Source organism: Drosophila mojavensis, unplaced genomic scaffold, assembly GCF_018153725.1.
Source record: "Drosophila mojavensis isolate 15081-1352.22 unplaced genomic scaffold, ASM1815372v1 contig_36, whole genome shotgun sequence".
In the NCBI taxonomy this organism is placed as follows: Eukaryota; Metazoa; Arthropoda; class Insecta; order Diptera; family Drosophilidae; genus Drosophila; species Drosophila mojavensis.
Window position 1 is genome coordinate 19,751,645 of NW_025318858.1, and position 27,135 is coordinate 19,778,779.

At 37.7% G+C, this 27,135-nt stretch overlaps 1 protein-coding gene and 1 long non-coding RNA gene across 5 annotated transcripts in view; one reads left to right on the top strand and one right to left on the bottom strand.

Annotated features, from left to right (window-relative positions):
• The window catches only part of LOC6577366 (rap1 GTPase-activating protein 1), a 113,268-nt gene that overhangs the window by 17,734 nt on the left and 68,399 nt on the right, over positions 1 to 27,135 (bottom strand). The gene's annotated exons all lie outside the window — the stretch shown is intronic.
• LOC26527496 lies at positions 13,701 to 17,362 on the top strand. The gene is made up of 3 exons (XR_001449454.3): positions 13,701 to 14,707; positions 15,205 to 15,345; positions 16,480 to 17,362. It is a non-coding gene; the product is annotated as an uncharacterized LOC26527496 (long non-coding RNA).

Consider the following 27,135-nt stretch of genomic DNA (forward strand, 5'->3'; position numbering starts at 1 on the left):
AAAAAAAAAAAAAAAAAAAAAGAAGAAGCAGAAACCGAAAAAAAAAGTTGCCTGGCATGTTGCACTCTCTCTGCGGCACGCCGGAAAAGCATTGTTTATTGTTATTTGTCGGCTCGCTCAGCGGTTTGCTGCCAACTTTCGCTGCCATGAGAAAAGTTGTGTGTGAAAAGCGCCTGTCTATGTAAATGCTATATCCGTGTGTCTGCCTCTGTGTGCGTGCATTGGCATTTGCTCTAACAAGGCTATAGAAATTAGCTCTGACATAGATATGCCCAAGTAACAAATCGAAGCGTCTGAGCATGACAATCAATTCAAGTGCAAGTGCTTAAAGCCTTACCCAAAACACAGCTACGAAATTGTTGCCCCTTCCCCTCCTTCTCCAACTCCCACCCATTGCGCGCTGTCTGCCGAAGGCTGACAAGTGAGCGGATCATTGGCGGAGTGGCCCAACTTGTTTGCTGATGTGCAAAATGATGATAGCTTTGACATATTCATCGCGAAACGAGAGCGTATCAAATGAGCTGGCGAAACGAGTTTGAGCCAACCAAATATACATATAAAAAAAAGAAACAATAAAATACAAATGAGCAAAAACAATGCTAGAGGTAACCTGGCATCATGCTAAACAGCTCAGTGCATCCCAAACTGGGTTAAGCCATCATCAACAGACAACAAGAATTGCGAGCTAAGACCCTGAGCTTATTTTTAAGCTACTTATGCAGATCAGCCGCTAAGTGCGATCATATTGGTGCACACAAGAAAACAAGTAGAATGTAAATGCAGTGTTGCAAAATATCCAATTTAATATGGGTGATATAGAAAATAGTTAATTATAGTAATATAGTGGTAGATAAAACAAGTTCACATATTTTTAGTATTGGAAAGTGTGCTAAAAATGTACTAGATAATACAGTGATAATACAAAAAAGAAAACTAAACAGTGCTCAAAAATATTGCAGTAAAGTATATCTCTCAAGCTGTCCAAAAACAGTGCTGTAAAGCCCTACAAACGAGTGCAGTCCACTATATTTACTAATTAACTAGTATTATAATGTGTTTCACAAACTGCAACTAAATGTTATTGGACATAAAAAGTATTATTCGAAGTATTGTAGTCCCCAAAAGAATAAATTAAACAGTGTTGTATACCGTGCACGGAAACTCATCAAACTAAAGTGCTTAGCTCATTGCTGGGCGTTGTAATCAAATTATTTTTAGTTTAATTGCGCACAAATTACTTACAAAACTCGCTTGAACGCCCCCTGAGCCGCCCCTCTCTCTCTCTCACTCTCAGTTTCGGCCACAACTCAACCCCTAGCCGTGCTAATTGTATTGCTGTTTCGTGAAGTTCGCGCCATAGCGATGACCTAACCAATGAGCATTCCATTGGCCAGCGATGACGGCGACTCCCCAAGAGAGAGACAAAGAGAGAGAGAGAGAGAGGGAGATGGCCAAAAGCAAGTGTTGTTCTTGCTCTTGTTGTAGTCGCTTAAGTTAATTTGTTTAATTTTCGTAAAATGGCCAAACGCGCCAAACAGATTAGGCCCATTAATGGGTTAATAATGAGCCCGACACAATATTAATAAAAATGCAAGAGAGAGAGAGAGAGAGAGAGAGAGAGAGGGGCGAATAACTTATGAAGCTGAAGACTAATTAGAGAAAAAAAAGCTTTCAGTCGATTTGGCCGGCAATTTTAGTTTTGCTTATTGTTCGGTTATTGAAAGCGTATTACGCATTGGGGTCAGTACGCGGCACAGTTGGACAGCCACTGGCCAGTTCGTTGAACCGTGCTGCAGTCATTAAGCCGCTGACCAAGTCAACGACTTGGCCTTTTTCTTTACCGCTGCTGTGACAGTTTACAGCCAAAAGGTGAACACAATTTTTTTTTTTTTTTTTTTTTTTTGCACTAGATGCGCATTTAATCGTTTCTTGTGGCATGCGCCAAACGATCTTTAATCTAAATGAGTTTTTTGTTTTCGTTTTTATGACAGGTGTAGCGCGTGTTTTGTGACTGGAGCAAAAGACATGACCTGAACGTCTAACGGTGCACAGCACAGAGCAACTTGCAAATGAGTTTTACGCAAATGTGCAAAGACTGCTAAAGGTACTCTAGTATTAGGTTCAATTGCTGCTTAACCAACACTGACAGTCGCTACCCAACACTTAAACTGTCTAAGCTCACTTAAGCTTTCATTACTTATTTATTGTTCCTTCTACAAAGAATCGAATGGAAACGTCAATAAATATTGTGCTCTTGCCTTATATTTTGTTGTTTTGCAGCAAACTGCGAGTTGCAGTATCCTGTTTGCCGCACCTGCTACTGCTGCAGGATGCGGTGGCACGTGCCAGCTGGCCTTAAAAAACAAGCAAACTAACGACAGCCGCAACATATAAAATTACAAATTGGCAGCTGTTATGAGCTGTCAGTTTGGCCTGTTGGCCAAAAAGGCGAGCAAAATGCAATTAATAAAAAAAAGGAAGGAGAAAAAGAGAGAGAGAGAGAGAGAGAGCGAGAGCGAGAGGGAGAGCGAGAGGGAGAGAAAAAGCAAAGGAAGTCCAACAAAATCCCACGTCTGACAACTGGCCGGAAGCAGCCAGTGGGCGCGTGAGAAGTCAACAAAAGAAGCCGAAGCTGAAGTCGAGGAAGAGGAGAGACTCGAGTGAGTGCCGCTGGGCAACCACCAGCGAGGCTCAAACCACAAAATGCATCCTTCCGCCGTAGGAACGGCGGTGGATGGGGCAAATGATTGAGCGGCTCGCTTCCTGTGGCAGCCAAAGCGAACTGAAACCGAAACCAAAATTGACGTCAATACTGGGCCAAACTAATAAGCGAACAATAGCTCTAAGCTGACGCGCTTTGGTCGGAGTGGCGGAGAGGAGCAGCAGACGCGGTGCGCGAGGGGCGTGGCAAGCGTGTGACACAAATTTTATTGACAGCTTTAGGAACAGCCAAATGGTATTAAATGTGTGCCATGAGTTGACACAATAAAAAGAAAACTACTATAAAACGCTGAATCATTGACAAGCCGAAGCCTCAATACTCTAGCTGGAAATTGTGGGCTAACGGATATATGCAATATTGATGTGAGTTGGTTTTTATTAAAGTATGTTAAGGCTGTATAGAGAGATTTGTAATTGCAGACTTTTGCACAATAAACGGAATTAATAAATTTTTAATATCTGATTAGGATTTTTAATTTAACGAATTAATGTATTTAGATTTTATTTATTAGGGGAGTAAAATGTGAAACTGTTGCAAAAGAAAAACATATACCTGATTTAGCATTCATATATATAATAGATCTATAATATAGAGTGGATTTTTCCCCTTTAATTTTCAGATACACAAGGATAGCAAAGATAGATCCTTGCTAAGGTTGTAGGATATATGAGCATATATTATACAGAAAATCAATCTACTCTATGATTATATTATATATGATCAATCCTTGTCACGGTCCTCCCATATAAAAGCATATGATATAGAAAATCTATGATTATATGCGTATATCTGTTGATATAGTATAGCAATATATAGACCAACCATTGTGTGATTGTTTATAGGATTCAGCTGAGCGATTCATAGCGTATATAGCTTTAGTTATCGCCTCAGCTTATTTAGGTTATCTACCCATATCTCCCTCTGTTACACATTTCATCCCAAAATTCTACTAACCCCTCAGAGCGGGTGAGTGTATGAGAGCTGAGTTAACTTTTGTAGGCCGGCAGCGAAAACTATGATTAGCTGCCACCTGAGTGACAATCATATTAATTATTGTTTGCTCAGCGCTCAGCCCTCGCTCGCAGCTGGGCTGTCCCTTGATATGCCCCTATATAGTATGATGACTATATAGTAAATTGCCTGGCCCAAACTGTCATGACAATGTGTTTTGTGTTGTTGCCTTTGCTTTTGCCTTTGCTTTTTGCTGTCGTTTTATAAGCCGCGTTTATTGTTTTATGGCACGACGCTGTTGCAGCTGGCCCCAAGGATTCGCTGCATAAAACATGAGCCGCACACACACACACACACACACACTAGTGTGTGTGTTCGCCTCGACAGCTGCGTATGTGGAGCAGCCATTGCGTGGCAGCGGCAAAAGTTCAAAGTTGACGCATTGGCAGCAACATTTGCGCCGCAATAAATCTGAGCCAGCAGGCAAAACATTTCAAATGCATTAGACGACAGCCCGCTGGGAGGAATAGCTTTAATAGAAATATGTACATTCATCGACCTGACTCCCACGAGTATGCTATATGCTCAATAATTGATTTGTTATTGATCAAATTTAGAATACACTTTCAGTGGCTTTCAATTTGATTCGATTATGCTAAATTGAATGTTGAATAATAGATGCAAGCTGCAAATGAGAAATTAAATTGTGAAATTCAAAGAAAAACGTTTTCATTTATAATTCTTAGATTTATGTTAATTTAAATTCAGTTATTAAATTCATGGAAAATAAGCTTTTATGCCTGGAAAAACATTTGCAAATACTTTTAAAATTCTCGATTTTGCTTTTCAATTTCGATGTCAACAATTTGCCACATAATAATAGTTTATCATTTCCCTGGAGTTATGCAAATTCAATTTCACTGCACACACACACACACACAGTTTGACAGGCGCTGTGTGGCGGCCACACAGCAGCAATCAAGAGGCACGTTGCAAAAAAAAAAAAAAAGAAAAGAAAAAAAATCAAAACCCGCTTTAATGTCTGGGACATGTTAAAGTGCTGCTGGCAAGCATGCCATAAATTCTAAGACTTGGCCAGACATTTTTATTAATGACGCAAAGACTCGCCCTCTCTCTCTCTCTCTCTCACTCCAGCTTAGAGACTCGACTGACTTGCAGCCAAACAGGTGCCACGCAGGGGCAGGGGGCTGGCACTTCCTAGCGCCCACTTCCTGAGACACGACTTGGCTGCTTGGCCACTGGCAAGTGGAATTGCTGACTGGCCAGAACCAGAACTCTTGGCTCGATCGTTGGCCGCTTGCATAATTAACAGAGCGACTGCAGCGGCAGCCGCAGCAGCAACAAAAGTAGCTAATGCAGTTAGCTTTAGCGAATACCGTTAACACCGGAGACAAAAACAAAAACGTGGCTGAAACTGAGGCTCGACTTCATTTTTTTTTTCCTCTTGTTGTTTCCCATAATCAAAGCGCAACTTCATGCGGCACTTGCAGCGCCTAATGCAGCAGACAAAAAAAAAAAAAAAAACAAAAAACAAAAAAAAATTTAAGACTCTTTTGTTTGCAGCAAGTGGCAAAGCGCCTTTGGCCCCCTCTTCTTCCCCCTCACTATCACCCTTCCACCCATAGACTAAGCTCATGTGTGCATTGTGTTACTATTATAATTATTTGCCATAAATTATGGGAACTCTTGGCAGGCCGTCTGAGCAGACAGGCAGACAGACAGTCAAGCAGCGTGGCAGACAGCGGCAGCGTTGCCACATCGCTTAATTACCCAGCGGCTATCTAATGTGTGTGCCTCTCTCTGCCTACAGTATACACACTCTCTTCTCCTCTTCCTGCTCTTCTTCTAATGTGCAGTAGGCCGCCCATTGGAGTCTCTTTCCTTCTTCTTGCTCTGCTTCTAATGTGCCTCAGCTTCCCCCCATTCTTTTGGAGTTTCCTCGTTCCCTCCTTCATTTCTTACATCATTCTGTTGGCTAATGGAACAATCTTTCGCTGCGAGTTCACCAAACTCGCAACATCCGCGCAGACAGAAAAAAAAACCAACAAAAAAGCTCACTCTTTGATAATAACAATAATAATAATGATAAATGTACAGTAGAAATTGCCTAATTTGCACGCTGTGCTGCAGCAATTTCTGTTTCTACAAACTTTCCATATGTCATTTATTTATATATAAATATTCTTTGAGACTTTCTAAAAACCTGAATTACACGTGCTTCATATAATTAACTTTACTTAATGCTTGAAAATAATGAAGAGCAGTATAGTATATAGCAGTATATATATAGTATATAGCAGTGGAATGACTTAACGATAAGGCAAGCTTGAATATATTTATATGCTACACACACACATGCATAATTAAAGTATTTAAAAACCTCGTCATTCGGAAAGTTCATTAAAACTTTTTATATAATGTATTTAAATTAAACTTTAAGCAGAGTAAATCATGTTGACCGTTTCTCGCATCACTATACAGTGAAAAAAAAAAGTATTCTCTAATCACTTCAAATCTTTATATCTGAATGAATTATACTCTATAAGCATTCATGATTGATAAAGTTTATGCAAAATGTATTTAAATTAGCATTACGCACAAGAACTCATATTTTTAATATTCATTGACTGTTTCAAATTTCGCTTGACCATTAATCAATCATTGTTTTCGCTCTCCACCAGGCTTCACTGTATTATTAAATTGACCAGTTCAATGACTGTACATCCCGCCGTTAAATTTGGTGTGTGGTGAAATGACCTTGAACAGCTTACAAATCGGCAATTTATGTGCGTGCGTGTGTGTGTGTGTGTGGAAATCAATGTAAATTGTGTTCCATTAGCTCATTATTGCTCCGCTCTGTTAATTAATCAAACATTTTGCCTAATTGCTTAATTAGCGAGCTCAGCCTAACAGCAACTAGCAATATCAACAGCAATTTTCATCTCAATTTTCATCAAGTCAAAGTCAAAGTCAGAGTTATGAAATTTTTCGGGTCTAATGCCTAGGCAAATATTTATTCTGGCCCCTTTTCGTGCTGTCGGCTCACACAAACTCATTTCCGTTGTTTCGGTAGGCCCCATTCATCAAATGATGTCATAGCTGTGATATATATTTATATATATTATACACATAGACATGTATGTGTGCAGAAATTCCTCATATATGTAATTAAAAGTTGTCACAAAGTTCGTTTCCCACACACGCTTTTCGTGCTTCGCTCCATTGAGCGCAACAGTGAACGGATATTTGGCTAGATGGCATGTTCTCAGCCTTCTCAACTCGATTCTCTTGTTGCTGTGTCGCTGGATATCGGCTTACAGCGAATGGAGCGAATGGAGGTGCAAACGGATGGGCCGAGGCAGGGGCAGAGGCGGGCTGAGTGGGATGGCTTTGGGTAGATTTTTCTCAGGGCGCCAGTTGCTCGATTTGACATGTCGGAGACATGTTTCTGCTCTCATGATTAAACACGTCTTAATGCTTTTGCTTAGCTGACGAGGGCATTCTGTCGAGGGCCCAACTCAAGGAAATGGCCTGCACTCACTTGGGAAATTAAATGCAGAAAGTACAGCAAATGTGGCTAACACTTGTGGTCGACCGCATAATACACTCTTTTGGCAATTGATGGGAGACTGGCGGCTAGGAGACATGCAGAACTGGGATATGTTCCAGAAAGAAGCTGGCAATTGCAAGCACAGCAATTTGACAATTTAAAGTCATTTCATTTTAATAAATCTTTTTAGAAATAGCTTCTAAACTTTGATAAACTGTCGTTTAAAGCAAATTTTAAACGGAAAAGAATTTCGGTTTACAATCAATTTTAAGCCAAGCAATTCTTAGAAAAAAGGAAATGAAGAAAGTTTTTGGGGATATATTATAATAATGATAATAAAATGCTGAGCAAAATTATGAATTCCAGCATTATCGCTTTCTATATATATATTTTATATATATAAATACTAATTTTGTCTTCATATTTCTCTTATCTCTGTATATATAGCTTACTAAATATATATACCAAACCTGCACATTTTATATATATAAATTCATTCATTTACTCGAATTTCTTAAACTTTTGCTCAAAGCTAATCAAATCTCAACTCAAATCTCATATATAGAGTATAAGACGTGCCCGCCCTTAGGCAACTGCCCAGACACACAAAATCGATGGCACACACTCTCACGCATTTATACACTCACACACTGAGCCACTCACGTCACCTGCTCTGGGGCAAAGCCTCTGGCGGCACATGCCACCAGACTCGAATGGTAAGTGAAAGTGACGAAAGTATTGGGCCAGGATTGTTGGGCTAACAGAAAAGAGATTTACGACTAATTGGTCGGGCAACACCTGCTGACCGATTAGAGAGGTGCCCAAACGATGAGCTCTGAGCTTTGAGCTCTGAGCCGTGATGAGCTGTGATTGGCAAGGTGACGGCAACCGGGGGCGGGACAACGCCCAGCCCACTAAGCCGCTTACAGTGTGCGCTGGATAACGCGGCACAGCTGTCGGCAGGATTTAATTGCAAAATCCTTTATTTTTTCTAATTAAATGCCATAAATTTGCGCATTTAATTCTGGGGGCGGAGTGGGCATGATTGCATTAACTAAATTAAAAAGAAATATGCGGCGAGTTATGAAAATACCTTTTTGAGTCGAGCCACCACAGCCGCAGCCGCTAAAACTAATCCGCTTTGCCACATTCAATGCAGTAAAAGGAGGGAAAATAAATAAAATACTTAAAAATGAAATGAAAAACTGAGAAACTGAAAGAAAAAACTGTAAACTGAAGCCGCGCGCGGCACATTTCAAATGCCCAAATGGTTGTGCGGGGGTGAGTCGACGGGAAAACAGATCTTGGCCTGCAGGCGCATTCATCAGGCTTTTCCAGAGGTCGCAGCTCGTGAGATGGGAACCAGTTGCCCAGTTCTTGTTTACAGTGAATATATATTTGTATATATATATATATATACATATCTGTGTGTGTGTGTGTCTGTGAATACGAACCTGCAATGAGAGAGAGAGAGAAATAAACAAGCATTAGTTTAGCTGTATAAAAGGCGGCAGCCACGCCCACACCTCAGGGCAGCTGCCAGTTGAAAAACAAAAATACAAATACGTATATATATATGATTTTGATTTCATACAAAGAAGTTGAGTGGATTCTTTTTTTCGCTTCTTCTTGATGCTTATTTTTTAAGGGTTTTGCAATGTTTTTGTAAGAGGCGAAAAATTTTATATATATTTTTTGAGCCATTTTTTGTATGCTTTTTATTGCAACGTGGGAAACAAAAATGTGAGCGCAAAAGGATGTAGCAAGGGCTGCCGTGAGCAGGAGGAGCGATGGGTGAGGGCGGGGGCTCGCAGCGAGCGCGATTTATGTGCATGAATTTTGTATGCGAAAACTGCTCGCAGGCAGTGTACGGCTACACAATCCCTTAAAACTGTCAGGCTAATGCTGTCAAGGAGCGCTGTTTACACATGTGTGTGTGTGAGTGTGTTAGTGTGTGTGAAAGCAAAAGGCGACAGAGGAAGATGCTGCAGTAGCAGCAGCAGATAAGTAGATGGGGATAACTAGGGGTAGGGTTGGGGGTAGATGGGGGTAGCTGTGAAAGTAGGTCGCCACGCGCAGATTTTCACTTGCTCTTAACTGATTTGTAATGCAAATGAAGCAAACTAGCGCAGGAGGCGGTAACTAGATGAAGCAGGGCAGAGGGAATAAGTGCTAGAAGAAGAAGAAGCGCACATTAAAAACAACGAGCGGAAACATAAGAACAAGCCAACTGTGCATAAAAAGTGCGTGTAAAGGAGAAGGCAACAAAGGACATGAGACAGGTAGAGAGATTGTTATTGTTGTTGTTATTTTTGTGCACTTGACAAAAGGCAACTGCAGCCGGTAGTTTCGTGGGAAAACAACAACGAAAATGTTATTGAAGGGAAGAGTCGAATTCGAGATCCTCGAACGACAGGTGGCACTCAAGAGGAACGAACTGTAATAATAAGCAAACGCAACGGGCGGTCGGGACTCGCACTGAAGGGCCGAAGAGCACTTCAGCTAGGAGCTGATGGCAATCGTATAGCCAACGGATGTGCGTGGTCTGTGTCCAAATGGATAATGAACTATAAAGCAGCCAAGAATTATTAGTTGCGCAAAATTATGAAAGAAGGAAACATGAAGTGAGGCGATGAGCCGAGGACCAGCAGCAGAGACAAACTTCCGGACGGGCACTCATTAGAGCCATGAGAGACGAAAGATGTGATAGAGGAATTGAATAGAATAATAATGAAAGACAATAAGAAATCTGTAATGAAAGAGAAAAATAACGAAGCTATTCCAAAGTAAAAAGGGATAGAGAATGGATCTTTGGGTAGATGGATGGCTGGCTGGATAGATGGATGGATAGATTTTGCTAGTTTATAAAAAATATTAACTGTTAATATATTTTTAATTTGCTAACAATATGAGTTTCAGAAGACTAAACTGGAACTGCAAATCTCTAGACTGCATTAGCTCTAAATGTGCAGCATATATAGAGAGCAAATAATATATAAAGATAGCTCATGAGAACATTTTAGATTATTATATTTATCCTCCAAAGTCTTCAAGTTCTTCAGCTACATCCAAGCATTCGTAAAAATATATATTAATTTTCTGTACAATGTAATTTACAGAAAATATATGTGAACATTATTCTGTAAAAACTACCTCGCAAAAATATATATGTAAATTTCACAATGAAATTTAAATTATTTATTCAACTTGCAGTTCATATCTCTAAATGCATGCATTAACTTTAATCTGCGCTCTCAACATTCGCCCTAGGCCGACCACTAAGTCCCCGGGGAAAAAAACTCAATTTATGTGCAACATACATAGTTCGATAACATTTCAATATAAATCTCCGCATTGGACAAGCGATTAGAGACCATCCGGAAATGTAAGTTGCAACTCGCAAACTGACCCAAATGAACTGGGGCACTGCGTTGCAACGGTGCTGCGTGTTGCCAGCCCATGCATCATTAGAAATGTAACATGTGCTGCAGCTGGACCCCCCTTGGCCCCCTTGTCTGCGACAAGTGTAGAGCCAAAGGATTACGCGAACTGCAAAACGAGGAGAAACACACACACACACAAAAAGCTGGTTAGCCAGGGCCAACTCCCAGTTTTGCCAGCTCAGTTGCAAGCGCTCAAGCCTGAAATTGTTCGACTCGCTTTGTTTTTTTTTTTTGTTTTTTGTGTTTTTCTTCTGGTATATAAGCTGGCTAGGTAGCTAAGAGCGGGGGTAGCATCGGGTAGTGGGGCACTGAGTCTGGGGCGAATGCCTCGTTGCATTTAAATATTAATAAACATGGCGTGCCAAGCAAAATGCGCCAAATGCCGAGCGCGCGCGAGGCCCAAATGCGAGCTGCGAACGTGACTTCCATGAGTCAAGCATGGAAAGAGAGCTCTGACTGTGCCACGCCCCTACAACATACAGTGTTCCATAAAGGTGTTGCCATTTTGTAGTTGTTGTTTTTCTTTGCTGTTTTTTCATTTATTTATTTCCATATTTCTTTTTTCGCTTGCTTGCTGAACTTTGGCCAACAACGCAGCAAAGAGTCATGCAACAACCTTTGCCAAACGAGCTCTCAGCTCGCAGCGCACATTGTGGGCGCACCTTTTGGCCATTGGCTGTGGCCCGTTTTTTTTTGGCCATTTACCATTTTCATTCCCTGGCCCATTCATTCATTCATTCAATTCTGATTACTTTGCGGCCCGTGTCATGTCTCAGCAAAAGGGTTTACGTCAATGGCCCAACTAAAGGCTAACATGCAATTCGTTATTCGCAATTCACAATTCACAATTTGCATCCCATTCATTTGAGGCTGGCGCCATATGAAAATTACCATAAGCATATGTTCAAGAAACCGCCCAGGCGACAAGCGACAACAAGCCAACGGCACTACCAAAATTAGTCATGTCCAGAAAAGAACCAAACGGCCATATGGGAATAAATATGCAATTTCGACTACGTTTGGCTCTGACACATGTTTCTTATATGCTTATATATTTAGATGACATAATTATGCATATAGCAAATTTAAATTGTATTTAAATTTGAGAAAGTTTTATAGCTTATTTCAAATTTATTTATAGACCCAGACATATGAGATGCAATCTTGAGTCTGCTTTAAGGGTCAACAGGGATCATATTTCGTTTCCATATTTGCGACTAGATTCTGACAGAACAATATAATAGACAGAGTACTATATATGTAGGTTACTTTAATTTAGAGCTCGACTGTAATATATCCCACTCTATATCAACTCTAACATGCAGTTTAATTAGTTTTTCAGTTAAATAATAGTTAGCTATATTATAAATTATTACTTGAGTAAAATATGAGAAAAATTATTATTATTAAAAAAATTATAGATTATTAAAAACATATAACTACAAATAAAATAAATTACTTCATAAAATGAATCCGTTTCTATATTTCTATATCATATATAAACTACTTTAGTAAAATCTATTAAAATTAAATATAGCAAAAAATAAAAATAAATAAATAAATAAATTTAAAAAATAAAAAGTAAATAAAAAAAAATAAATAAAAAAAATGACTAATAGCATTGCTAAAGCATCCAAAGTTTTCAAACAATTCATAGAATGCGTCGAACAAATTTTTAATAGAATCGCAGGCAGAATTTGTACTTTGTCTTGAGATTATACATATGTATATATATATATAAAGTACAACTGCCAGTTATCGGCCTCTAAGTATAACTGCCTGCTTGTTAAAACAATGGGAGCTGGTTAGTTTTCGTGAAACAACAAAAATAGTGCTATCCTATAGCATATCAAGACAATCATCAAAACAAGACACACGAACAAGAACAAGAAGAAGAACTTGACAGGCATTCATTTAAAACAGTTTGCTTGTGAGCGCTGTGAGTGTGTGTGGCTTATGACATCATGCCGACTTGTTGGCGGTTTCTGATGCCGAAACAGCGACAGAAAGAGGAAAAACGGCCAAAAGCAGCTGCCACGACAATGAACGATGGACAGATAGAGGCTGAGCTGTAGCCAGCTGGAAGACTGGAGTTGTATGGGTTGCCGTCTTTAGGGTTGTCGGTGCTGCTCGTTGCTCAATGCAACTGACATTTGAATGAATGTGTCTTATAATAAATGCCAATTGACATGCTGACAGAATTGGCCAATTGAAAAGGCAACTCTTTCACCTGGCAGCACACAGAGCTCATTCGCCGCCTGCCCATTTATGGCCCAATGGGCTACCGTTTGCTATCTTAGCTCTCTTAGCTCTCAGCTGTTGGCTGTTAGCTGTTGCTAGTTGGCCCTGAGGTTGCGCAATCTCTGTGCCAGGGAGGCACTGTGAGACTCTGTGGCGGAAGCGCATTAAACCAAAACAAATTTGGGCTTTACGACTGTGCCATTTGTTTTAGGTTTACAAGCCATTTGACCTCAGACGTCTGCCGCGGCCCGAGCCCATGCGGGCCAAATTCTGGCCAAAATGGCCTTTAAAATTGTCGCTCAATAATCATCTAGTTCACTATGTACGGACGGACAGGCGGCGAACAGCCAAAGCAAATTAGCCAAATGCCATGAATGAAGTGTCATTCCATGTCATTTGCCATGTGGGCGTCAGCTCCATTGGGGAGGTGTGTCCTCCAAGCATGACAAGTGAATAGAAGATAACGATAAATATACTAAATCAATAATCAACGTTTATCAGCGCGCATGCAAATAAATGATAAAACCTATTTTCAAAGCTTATCTCTGTTTGTCTATATTTGTTGATATAGCGCTAGCGCCTCGGTGTAATTTGTATTCATTGTTATGAGCTGCAAAAATATTGATAATATATATATATATATGTACATACATATAGATATGATATATTTGAACTAGATGTGAGCTAGAAAATTATTGATAATATATAGATATGATATATTTGAACTAGAAGTGAAACAAATTGCGGAAAATTACTTGGAATTTTCAAGTTGAACATTGAAATCGAAAATAAAGCAAATTTTTACTGCATTAGCTAAAATTCTAGACTTTAACTACATATATTACAAAAACTCGTAAAATTTGTATTTACATTTGTTATTTCGCTCGCTTGTTTGTTTCTCCCTTTTAAATTCTCACGTAATATTCATAATTAGCGTTCTCTAGCTAAAGCAAATGTGTTTCGCTGGTTGACAAAATGATAAATTATGCCGTCAGCTAACTATGGAAACTTTATCAGCCCATGAGATATGTGAATTCATTTGAAACTCTACACGTTTGACAATCAATTAAAAATGTTTGTTTACGTTTCGAACAAACAAAACTATTGTTATAATTCCCAAATTGTTAACAACTTCAATGAGTTCAAGTCATAAAATTAAGTTTATGAATGTTTAAGTTAAAAGCCAATAGAGTTAACTGTTTAGCCAGTTGTTCTGCCTGCCTTTCCTAAAGAGCTAACTCAAATTAAATTATATTCACATTAAATTTCCCATACGGTTTCGAGTGGCTGTCAAACTGTTGCTAAGGCTTCATTAGGTTGCCAAACAGGCGCCGTCTGAAACGTGATCATCAGCAGCAAAACGATCGTAAATTTGCAGCTAAATAACAATACGCACACATACACAATTATACATTCACATACATAGTTCACATTTCTAGTTGTCTAAATGTCGGCATAAACATTTCACTCGACTATTTTTTACGAGCGAAACGAAACACACAAAAAAAAAAAAAAAAAACAGAAAAAAAAAAAAACAAAAAACAGACAGCACAAATTAAAGCGTGCGACATTGTGTAATGCGTATTACAATGCCAACAAAATGGGGCGTGGCTAGCCAAAAAGAGTTACACTTAAAAAAAGGAGAGAAGAAGACAATATTCTACGAGTGCTCAGCCCAGGAAGGTCTCGGGCTCCGGACGTGACAACAACACATGACAGAGAGTTAGAAAAAAATGGACAAGCGCAAAATAAAACACAACAAAAATCCCAAAAACCCAGGTAAGTTTTCAGCAGTTCGTGGAAGGAGCTGGTCGGTAGGTGATTAGGCGATGATGGCGCCAGACAACGGCAGGAAACCAAGCGCAGAGCACGCGTCCTGCACACACACAAACACGGACATACACACGCACACAGGATGTTGTTTGTGTGTTGATTTTGATTGCAGCAAAGCCAATTGCCAGCAATTAAAGCCAATCAATTGAGACTGCGGCTAAATGTAGCTGGCATCTGTAGCTGAGGCTCTGGCTGTATCTGTATCTCTCGCTTTGTATCTGTGTCGTTTCACACAAAGTATCTTTGTGTATGTGCGAAATTGCTGTGCCATTAGCAAGTGATCTTTTTCTCATATTCACTTTGTGTTTTATTTTTATTTTATTTTTTTTTTTTTTTGTTAGTTACCATTGACATTTGAACTTGCTGAAATAGTTGCTCTACTATATTTAGCTGATAAACAACAAGATTTATTGAAAAAAGTTTTCTATTTTTGATTTTTACAGAAAGATTTATTGATCAAAGTGATGTGAATTGAATTTGTGACTCAGTTGGCGGCTTCTGTTGCAACATTCAAATGCCCAGCCATGCGTCAGCGCTGGATAACAATGCGCGGCGACGCTATGTTGTCCATTAGCCAGGGGCAGGTAAGCCAGTCGTCGTATACCTAACTTCGATTCCTTTGTCTGTCGGCCTTTTTCATTTAGTTTTGCTTTTCTATTATTTATTTCGCTTTTCTTAATATATTAGATATTTTAAGACGGCTTTACTGGGCTTTAGAGCTCAAGTATATTTTAAATAGCTCATCTTTCTGTGTCCATCTCTATCTATTTGTAACTGCCTCTTTGTCTATTTCTCTGTTTGTGTCTCACTCTCACATATACTCACATATATATCTCGATATATCTTTGATTCTCTCTCTCTCTCTCTCTCTCTCTCTCTCTCTCTCTCTCTCTCTCTCTCTTAACTGAGAGTTAATAATCTCTTCATTCTTTTTACCTCTTCTACTAAATCTTTAGCATAGCTTTAAATATATTTATCAGTGTCTCTCCCTCTCTCTCTCAGTCCCCCCCCCTCTTCCTCTCTCTAAATGCTGTCGCGACAGTTTTGCAGGCGCTTTGTCATTGAAACACTTGGCAGCGGACTTGCCTGCTGTGGTGGGTGGCAGCTAACTTGGCCAAAAGCGTCAGCTTGGGACACACCTTGCACACCATCAACAGCAGCAGCAGCAACAAACGCTTTTGTAATTAGCCACGTTTCAAATTGTTGTTAGGCAACAACAACAGCAACAACAATAGCAAAAGCAACTACAATAATAGAAAATATTTGTTGTATGCCTTTCGAATTACAAACACACAAAACTGTAAACTGGTTTGCAATTGTTAAAGCCAGCCGCTGTACTCCCCCCTTTAGCCACACCCCCGCCCACGTTCACCTGTTCGACAATCGACTTCAGACTGTCAGTCAAAAATTGTTTTTATTTCGATTATAGTTTTTTTTTTATTTTTATTTTCATTTTGCTCATACGTCAATTTGCTGCTTTTGTTGTTGTTGTCGTTGCTGGCTTGGCTAATTGACCTTTTGGCTTGGCTCTAAATTGAATCTGGCGGTTAGTTAGTTTTTCCATGCCATTGGCTCGCGTTTCGGAATTGGAATTGAAATTGGAATTTTGTTTTGCACATGATTGTAAAATTGATTTTGATTATAATTTACTATTTTTTTTTTTTTCATTTTTTTCTCTAATTTATTTCTATTTTATTCGCTGTTGCTATTTCGCTCAGCTAATTAAAATGAAAGTTGTTTCTGCTGCTGCCGTCAATTTGCAAAGTGAAATTGCCTACTAGCAAAATCAGTCAAAGAGCGAGAGGTTGGCCAACTGCAAATGCCAACAAGTGCGAAATGCGATCGAATTGCTAAGCGAAAATTGCAGCCACTTGGAGAAATGTCAGATTGAAGACTGACAAACGAAAGCGCAAACACTTACGCAAATTGCCTGAACGAATGAACACTGAGGCAAACGAGGCAAATGAAACTAATTGAAATGTGAGTGCCTGGCAATAAGTGCAGCAGCAATCATTTCATGCTCGAGGAGAGGTCAAAGTGCAATTCAATGCGAAACTGATGAAACTGCAGCAGCAGCAACTGCAGAACATAATCTAAGGCGAGCATAATTAGATAAATGATTAAGCCAAGTACAAGAGTCTAATTAAATGTTAATTGTAGTTGAGTTCAATTTGTAATTTAATAAAGAATGCAAAATGGGAAACTTTTGATATCGAATTCTGCAGAAATGTTTAGATGTAGCCAAGGAGAAAAGTAGGCGTTGCCCTTGAAGTAGTTTATGCTGTTGATTACTCGAGTATATTTATTAGTATTAATGCATATACTGAAGTCATATATGTATGCATGTGTAAATACAGTGACCAGCACTTGAAATGCACCTGAGTAATCAGCTTCAGCCCATTATGTACTACATATTGTTAATCTATAAAAGCCTATAGAAGTTAGCCAATTTCAGTTCTCTAATTATATGCGTCCTTACATTCAATTTGATTAAACTTGTATTATTTAGCTAATATGACTGTCAACATTTAACAGGCAGCTTATTCAGCTGTTATAATAAACTGCATTTATATACAATTTTTTTCAAAATAAATAATGTTTTCATAACTGTCAATAAAAAATGTTTGATAACCTGTTTAAAGTATATAATATTATGTACAAACTGTATAATAAATATTTCTTTTATAAATTTAAAACCAGCTCAAAAAATATATTATTTATGTATGTATATTTTATAAGTTGCTCAAGAAATATTCTTTATGCAAATTAATATTTTTATTCCATAAGATAAGGCCAAAAACGTATTTTACAATTTTCGATGGAGACCAATGTAATAATTTGCCTTTAATCATTGTCCATATGCTCAAATATCAATCATACAGAGTTGATAATGAAAACATTAAAAGCATTCAACTGAAATTGAAAGCAATTACTCCTAATGTCATATTGATCGTATGGCATTTAGCAAGCTCTAAAGCAGCGCCCAGTAATTACACAGTTCGACAGCCACTGGGTAGCTATAGTTGTGGCGCCACTGTTTTTCAGCGCTTTGCTTACATAAGCGTTCAGCGCCTTTTTCATGCCTTTTCTCGCCATATAGAAAAAGCGAGAGGCAGGGGAGAAAAACTAACCAACTTGTTCATTAAACACGAGAAGTGCAAACACTTAAAGCGACTCAAGTCAAATGTTTGTAAATAAAACTCGTTTAAAGGCAACAACAAAAAAACAGACATAGAAAAAAATCCGCTTGTTGTTGCTGGCATGTAAATTTTTGTTAATAGCACAAGTTTTTCATCACAGCTGAATAATAAATAATAAAAAGCTGATGCGCAAAAATAAAATGAAAAGTTGTTCAAATGTAACAAAATAGAATTTCATAAAAAAAAGTAAATAAATTTAATTGTTAACACTGCTGCTCAAAATGAATTTGCTGCAGTTGCTCAATCAAAGCTGCAGCATGCAAATTGCGCAAGCTGCAGGTACAGGTTGCGGCCGGAGACTTCATGCGGCTCAAATTGTGGCGCATAAATCAAGAAGGCCAAGTATTTATTAATTACAAGTCAAATGCCATAGCCATATGCTTGGATTCCCTGGCTGTTGTTGTTGATGGCTCCGAGTGGCAGCCACGCCCCACTCATCCACACCCAACCCATGGCTTTAGGGCAAAAACACTTGCAGCTGCTGTTGATGCTGCGGCTTTTGCTGCCACTGCGGTTGCATGCTGCGACAGCTGCTGGAAAGTTTTCTTTTTTCTGGGTCAGCAAACGCATTGAAAACAAATGCGGAGATACAGGCAACCAGAAAGCAAGCAAGCCAGCCAGCTAGCAGAGCAAACAAACAAACAAACAAACGAGCTGGCAACATACAACTAAAGCTTGCTGCATTTTCTATGCTCTGGCAACAAAAGACATCGCACAAGCAGCCGCAAAATGATTCTACACTCGCGATAAGCAGCAGCAGCAACGAGTCGAGTTGAGTCTTGAGTCTCGGCACTACGTGGCGTATGCGCAATGTGGCCACAGCTTGGCCCACAAAATGTTGGCGCGACGCGCGATGCGACGCTTGGCTCTGAGCAAATTATGATACACATGGCTCAGATTACACACACACATATGCACACGTACGCACAGCAGCACAGTTGGAGCTGCTGGCCAGTTCAAAGACCGTGTTGGCTAATAGCAGCCCGACTGGGCAAAAAGCAACGGCAACGCTTCTCTTCTGACCCAAATCCGCGAGCCGCATTCCACAGCTAAATAAAAAAATAAAAAAAAAAAGCTAAAGAAAAACTAAACGCTGCTTGAGGCTAGTAGCTAACCATTTTTCCGAAACGTTTCCAATCACAGCAAATTATATTGAGCAAATAATCGAGCAAAAACTGAAGGGGGAAAAAAAGAGCTAAGAGCTACGAGCTCCGACAGCCAATTATGTTAATTGATAGTAAAATTCAAGACTTAGGCTCAGCAAGTTGCTAATTAAGCGCGAGAAAAATACAACAACAACAAAATAGCAAACATTGTGCGCAAATTAGTTTGTCAACAGAGGAGAAAAAAAAACAAGGCAAGGTTTTCAGTTTGGGCAACTGGCGGTATTTCAGCTATTGATTCAGCTGCTTACAAAAGGCAATTTAGACCGCAACAGCAACAGCTACAGATAAAACACACATAGACATACAGCTATATAGATACAGAAGCAAATAATAAATAAATTAAATAAAGGTGCCCAACGCAGACACAATTTGCCAATGCTTAAGCTGCTGATAATTGAAATATGCAAATAAGAACAGATATGATTAGAGCGAGATAAAGCGGGAGCATGAATGCAGCAAGACAGACTGCGATGTGTGTGGGACAAAGGAAGTTGGCAAAGCTTGACAGATAAGATAAATTTGTTTGAACGGACTTGAATGACAGTTATGAGGTATTCAATAAGATAGCAAATTACCAAGAAATATTCCTTGTAAATACACATATTTCCAATTTTATTTCATTCATTGATAAGATTTCATGCAGACTTATCTCAAAAGCAGCAATATTTGTAAAGCAAAGACAGCAACAAATATAAAGACTTGCAATTAAAGCAGCCCAAAAAGGATCTAGAATTTGATGAATTGAACAAATAGTAAATCTTATAGCCTCAGATAAGATTGTGAGCTACAAAAAACCCTCTAAGTAAATTGAATTGAACTTAGATAAGATAATGCCAATAGCTGAAAATATAGCTGAGAAAAAGGTCAAGGTTTCTTTAATTAATCGTTAACCAGAGAAGTTAACAGAAATGCTAATAAAAATAAATAAACAAATATTTACGGACTGCAAAATAATTAAAAAATTATTTAATAATTGAGAACTCGACATGGAATTATTTTTGAATGCAAATAAAATTAAACTCGAATCGAGAAAATGTCACTGAACAGCTGCCAGTTGAAATACATATATATGTATGTTCATTATATATATATATATACATGCACATTCATAAATGTGCATTTATATACATTTTCTATATATTATATTCAAAGCTTTGCAATTGACATATTTTATGCACTACAGAGAAAACATTTCCATAGAAAAATCTATCCATCATTGGCCACTTGACATGGATAGTACAAATCTGCGTATCGTGTGTCATTATAATTTATATTATATATATACATACTTCTATATATATGTAAAACTATTTTGGCGACAACAGAGCTTTCGTGTGTGTTTTTTATTTATTTACTTGCTTGGTTCTATTTCGAATGTGATTATTTTTTTACATTTTCTCAATTTGGGTCAATAACATTTGGCAACTCGAATGCGTTGCCAGCAAAAAACAACGAAATTAACGAAAAGGCAGCCAAGGCGCCAAGTTCTGTGTAAAGGCCAACAACAACAATAACAACCGCAAAGTAATTGAACTAAAAAGTAAAATAAAATAAATTTGTGCATTGATTAAAAAATAATTTACACAAAATTTTACTTTTGGGCTAAAAATGAATCATTTGCGGTTTTTGCAGCCAAACGTAAACCAAAATAAATTCAATTTCAAATGCATTTAATTATGCATGCGGGCAAAGCGATCAACGACCCAAATAAAGCAGATGATATATATACGATATGTATATATAATAATAGTTATTAATATAAATATTTGCAGCGAAAGTGTTTATTGAATGTATGATATATACGAGGCAGAAGCTGAGGCTTGAGCTGGCACTAGGGCTGTGACTGGGCCTGGGGCTTTTTAAATATTTATTTAAAGTGAAAATCTTCCACAACAAATATAATCAAGAGAATCTTAAGGCGGCGGATTTTGTTATTGTCAGTTGCTGAAAAGTGAAACAACTTTTACTTTTTTGTTGCTGTTGAATGTCGATGACAAAAGCTACCGCCAAGCTATACAGTTAAAAGATACAGATACATTTGGGGCAGCAGCAGCTGTTGAGTCAGATACAGAAGTACAAACAAATAGAGACACACACACACACACACACACACACACACATGCATATTGATATGCATATATACAGAACCAGTTACTGATACAAATGAGCAAACTGATGACGGTATAAGATACAAATATGTCGACTGACACAGATACCTTTAGGGCTACAGATATTTCGACAGCTTTGCTATTATAGATAAGGATATTTTTCATTTAGATGAACAGATACATGATACATGAGTAGATACAGATGCAGATACATTATTATTGTTGTGTCAGTTAAATGCATTCGGAAATACAGAAACAGAGCAGATACGGCGACAAATACAAACATGTAGGTAAAGATATTTTTTGAAACATATCAACTTAGATACTTTACTACTGCTTTACGTACAGATATATATACAGACAGAAGTACAATTACCCATATATAGTCATCTACATACGTATGGAATATACATATATGTATATGCATATATAATTCAAGTAGAAATACACGTACAGATATAGATACAATTATGACTGTAGATACAAATAAATATAAGCTGGATATGCATATTAGATACAAGTTCATACACCGATATCTAGATATATTTACAGATATTGATACATATACAGATATAGATAGATATGCATATATAAATGTATTCTACACATTAAGATACAATTACACTGATATCTAGATACAGTGAGAGCCACTGAAAATACAAAACAAAACGAGCTCACAAGTTCTTATCGAGTAAACTTTGTGCAACTGTAACTTGAAGTCTGCATGTGTGTGTGTGTGTGTTCATGTGTATTGTGATTATTTTTTACCGTAAATATTTCATAATTATTTAACCGTTGCCCACGCAACACTATAAACAAAACAAACTCATTTACATACCTATATATATAAATATTGTTACAATTGCCAGGCCAGCCAGTCAGCCAACTAGCGCAAGCCAGATACTTTTTCATAGATACTTTTTTTCAGTTTAGAACCTGCTAGTTATTTCGCCATATGCCATAAAACACTTTATATGCATTTGTCAACAGTTGACGCGTCGTCGCGTCTGTCGCAATTTCGGCCGAGCACAATTTGTCAGCGCTAAGAAATTTTCCAGCGTGAAAATGTCTATTTCTAAATACATATTTATATTTCTTTTTTTTTTTATAAATAGGCACACAGCTGCCAGCCACAAATACGAAATTGTTTAATCAAAAGCAAAGCAAATAATAATAATAAAAAAAAGAAAACAACAAAATTATAGTGCGATAAAATAGAGGTCGGCGAGAGTAAACATGAGCAGGCAGGCTTTTCGCTATTAAACAAATATTAGTAAGTCCAAAAATGAGCAGAACAAAGACGAAACTAGAGATACTCTATGAGATGTTTCACTGTAGGAGTTGGCTGATATATGTTGGGGTAGATATAGAATTTGTAATGAATTTAATATTAAATGAGTTGTCAAAAGCCAAACTTATCTTTAAGACACTCCATGAAGTAGTTAATTGTTGAGTGGCATGACAGACCTAGTAATGCGATTAATGAATGAAATATGTTGTTAAAAGACAAGAAGCAAAGCTCTTATGCATTGTCTAGATACTTTAGCTATGTCGAGCTACTGACAAAGCACTTGAGCTCCTGAAGTGCGCACTTGTGCACAGATGATAATAAAGTTATAGATCTATATATATAATCAATATGAATCATAACTAGGTTTATAAGAATATTAGAATTGGAAGAGAGAAAAATGTCTGAAACCCAAGAATAAACCAACACATGACTAAGAAATACCTTTCTCTATATACATACACAACATATATTTCCGATAATGCGTAACACATTGAATGCTTTGTAGCGGAATACCCATTGGTTAGGTAGCCATTAGTCAGAGGGCATCAGAAAAGGAGCGCGGATCGAGCGAGTTTTTATCTCACATGCAATTTGTCTGTGCAAATAACAAAAAGACGCGTCCAAGGTAGACCTTTCTTATAAACAAACATAGATAGGGCCGACAGAGGCCAGAGCGAGAGTGAGAGTGAGAGTGAGTGTGAGTAAAGCCTTATCTCTGCTTTGCTCTGCTGATAACTTACGTATGTTGTTGGCTACCTGAGTCTTGCCTCACTGTTGGCCAAGTTAAGGTAGCTACCGTTAATGGTTGCAATGCTTGCTTTGCTTGTTTAATTAATAGCGCATGTTTATCAATCCCCGGCACCCGCCATCCGCCACCCTTAGTAGACAAAAATACGATGCATAAAGAATTGTCATTGTCTTTTCTCTTTGTCATAAACGCAATTTCATTTCTTTGCAGGCAACAATGCAGCCAGACCAGAGCCAAAGCAGCCAAAGCGTTGTCAATGCCGTCAGCCACTGTTTGCCATTACATAATACTAACAACAACAACAGCAGCAACAACAACAACAGCATATGGCATGCCCCCTCCTGGTGCCGCTGTTGTTGCTGTTGCTTTTAGCAACGGGTTGATTTTCATGCTTTTTAATGCCGCATTGTCATCACATTTTGCTTGACAAACGTCTTCACAATATGTATATATACATATAACTATACATATACACATACATATATATCGCATGCAGTCTTCTATATGCTCGACGTCAAGCATGAAGTATGAAGTATACAAAACTTTATTTTATATATATCTTTTATATAGAGGCAACGATTGTGTTGCCGTGCGATTGTCTGAAGCCTTGGGAGGGATGCGACAAAACGTGTGAAGAATCGGCTAAGATGATGGCAAAAAAAAAAGAAAAGCACAAATATTTTTGGTGAAATATGTGAAAAATGTTACATAAGTTATTTTTATTATTATTGATAACTATTTGTAAAGTTGTTGTCATCATTAGTATTAGCATTATTATTGGCAATACAATTACAAATTTTGCTATAGATGAGTATTATTACGATTGTGACTCTCAATATCATGTCATTGTTATTACTTTTAGTTTCTTTGTTGCTATTAATATCATTCATTATCATTATTAATCTCATTATCATTATGATTATTAATTTCTCGTATTATTATAGCATGATCATAATCATTTTTACTATCATTATAATTATCCTCAATGGTATTCTAATCTTATTTACCACTAAAAATCTGTCCTAAAAATATTTTTCTCTCAGCTATACGATGAATAATAAACACTTTAGTAGTTGAATTAATTCATCCATCTAAATTATTCAATTTCCAGTCGCCTCTCTGTCTTAATTATTCTTTAGATTTCACATCGACATCCACAAAGATCATTAGCCACACACTCATTTCAAAATATACATGGATAGATACATTCCCGTATTGACTCTCGTACCATATCTTATCTGGGTCTACCTTTTACAAGCTGTCATTGATATTACCCATGCCAAACAGGGTTTTTTTTTTTCGTTTTCTATTTATATATTATTCTTCAGCTGTTGAAAGATGCTTCTTGAAACACTCGACGGCCTTATCTCTTTTTTAGCTAAATCAATACCTGCTGCTCAAGTGGCCGACGAGCGACTGCATCGATATAATCGATCAGTGACCTTATCGCACTGCAACGATCTCCCAATCGACTCGAAGCGAGTGTTCACGTTTAGGTCTCGTCACGTCTCTCTCGTCTCGACTCGTCGCCAGTTGCTGTTAATAATTGTTATATGCCCGTGTCATGGTGCCATGCCCTTCTGCTAGCCACTTTTAATCAGTCTGAGGCAATGCATAATAATCATCAGCATTATCATTGTCATTACGCCTGTTCCACGATTGCCAAACAGCACCATAAAGCAGCATACAAAATGCAAAATGCCAACTCTCAACTGGCAAATGCATATCCGGTCGCTGGCCAAGGAAGTACGAGTGTGAGACCCGCTCGGGAGGAGACTCGACTCAGTCATGAATCACTAACTAACTAACCAGACACAGGCACAGGCACAGCCACAGCCACAGTCACAGCCAAACAAAATGGGTTGCCTTATTGTTGCCTCGTTTGCTGCTGCTGCCGTTCTGAGGAGGATTCGAGCTCGGGACGCATTAATCGTTGGCCATTATGCAAGACACGCGCCCTGCAGCCAATTGCAATCCATATGCATAAGTAATATATATATATATATATATATATATATATATATAGAATGAGAGTGGAGAGGTGGCGAAAGAGAGGTGAGGCAAGTGAGAGCTGTAAAGAGGCGGGCCTGCAAGCTACCTAGCTAGGTGGCGACTATAGTCTGCCACACGACATTTGTTACATGGACCTCACCATTTAAGGGCAGCCAAACCAACTAAGTCAACGACGACGACGACGACGACGACGTCGACGTCAACGACAGCAAAAAGCGAAAGCGTTTCCAAGACGGTGTCTGTGGCGGACCTTGACGCGGGTTTTTCAACTTGGGCGTCAGCTGTACTTAGCCAATGTGTGCGTCAGCTGTACTTACACTTTACAAAATTAGGCAGTCATTGTTAATTTGCTAAATTCAAGTGTCATAAACTGTAAAAAGCTAATGCTGTTTATATAAAAACTTTTATTTGAGCTATAAAAAATTATATACCAACTTATAGTTGTTTTTTATTTCAAATATATTCACTGTAGCTACACTAAACAAAAAGTTGGCATACATAATGTGAACTGTTAAGCATAGGCATTAATTCAATATGAATTAAAATCATAAAAATACAAACCAAAAAATATTTATTGAAAATTTTTTTAAATTTATTTATTTTCAAATCATAAAAATAGAAATCAAAATATATTTTTCGAAAATATTATTCTTTTAATTTTATTTAATAAAACATTAACTTTGAAAATTTAAAAGAAAAAAAATATTTAAAATTAATAGTTAAATTTTTTTTTTTTTTTATTTAAAAATATGTTCTGTAATTTTCTGCTATCGAAATTTATAAAATCCATATTTAGAACTAATTTCTATATACTTCCCTCTTTATATATTATATATTTTCTAAACATATAATTTTGAATTCACAATTCACATTGAAATTTTCGCTCAGTGCATCTATCAATGTATATACTACAGAGATCCCTTTTCGGCGCACAGCAGGAAGTCTGTCCTCAAGTGGTTTTCTTTTTGTGTTCTTCGATGTTGGGGGGAAAAACCTTGACATCAAAGTGGGCAACAGCATAAATTGCCAGCCATGTGTGTTACACAAGAACGCGACCGCAGCAGAACAGCTGATGGACGTTGTAGGCGGCACAGATACACATATCTATACATCTATATATATAGTATATTGTATCTGTCAGATACAGCCGCAGCCGCAGCTAAAGATAAAGCTACATGACAGCAGGCAGCACAAAGTGGCTGCTAAATGCCGCTGCCTCAGTCAAAAAGCGAAAGTTTGGCAAAAAAAAAAAATAATACAAAATAAATATATTTCTATATATCAAATGAGCAGACTGTATGGTGGCAGCCGCCTCTGATATATGTTGTGGGCGTGGCACATGTGGGCCCAGGTTTAAACAAACAAGCAAAACCAAAATGAAATGGAAAATCAAATTAAATAACAACAACGAGACATCTAAAGAGATTTCACTAGACGAAGCTGAAATGCGCTTCCAGAGGATAAAAGAGATTTCAAGAGACAAGAACTAAAAGAAGTGTTTACGATGTGATCTTTTAACCGCAAATTATATTAGCTAAATAGTATATTAAATTGGACATTATTAAATGTTTTTTTTTTTTTTTTTTTTTTTTTTATGGGGGTTAACAGGTTATGAGACATTAATTTATATATAGCTACCCAAGGTTTGCATAAAGAAAACAAATTTCAGTATTTTGAAGAGATTTTATCTTTTATACATAAAATGCATTAATGACATGTTGCCTAAATGATATGATAGTCATTATAATAACATGTTTTTGCACACATTTTAAAAACATTAAAATACAAATTCAATAATTTTTATGTTTTCTAGATCAAGTTTTTTTTTTTTTTTTTTTATTGATTTTT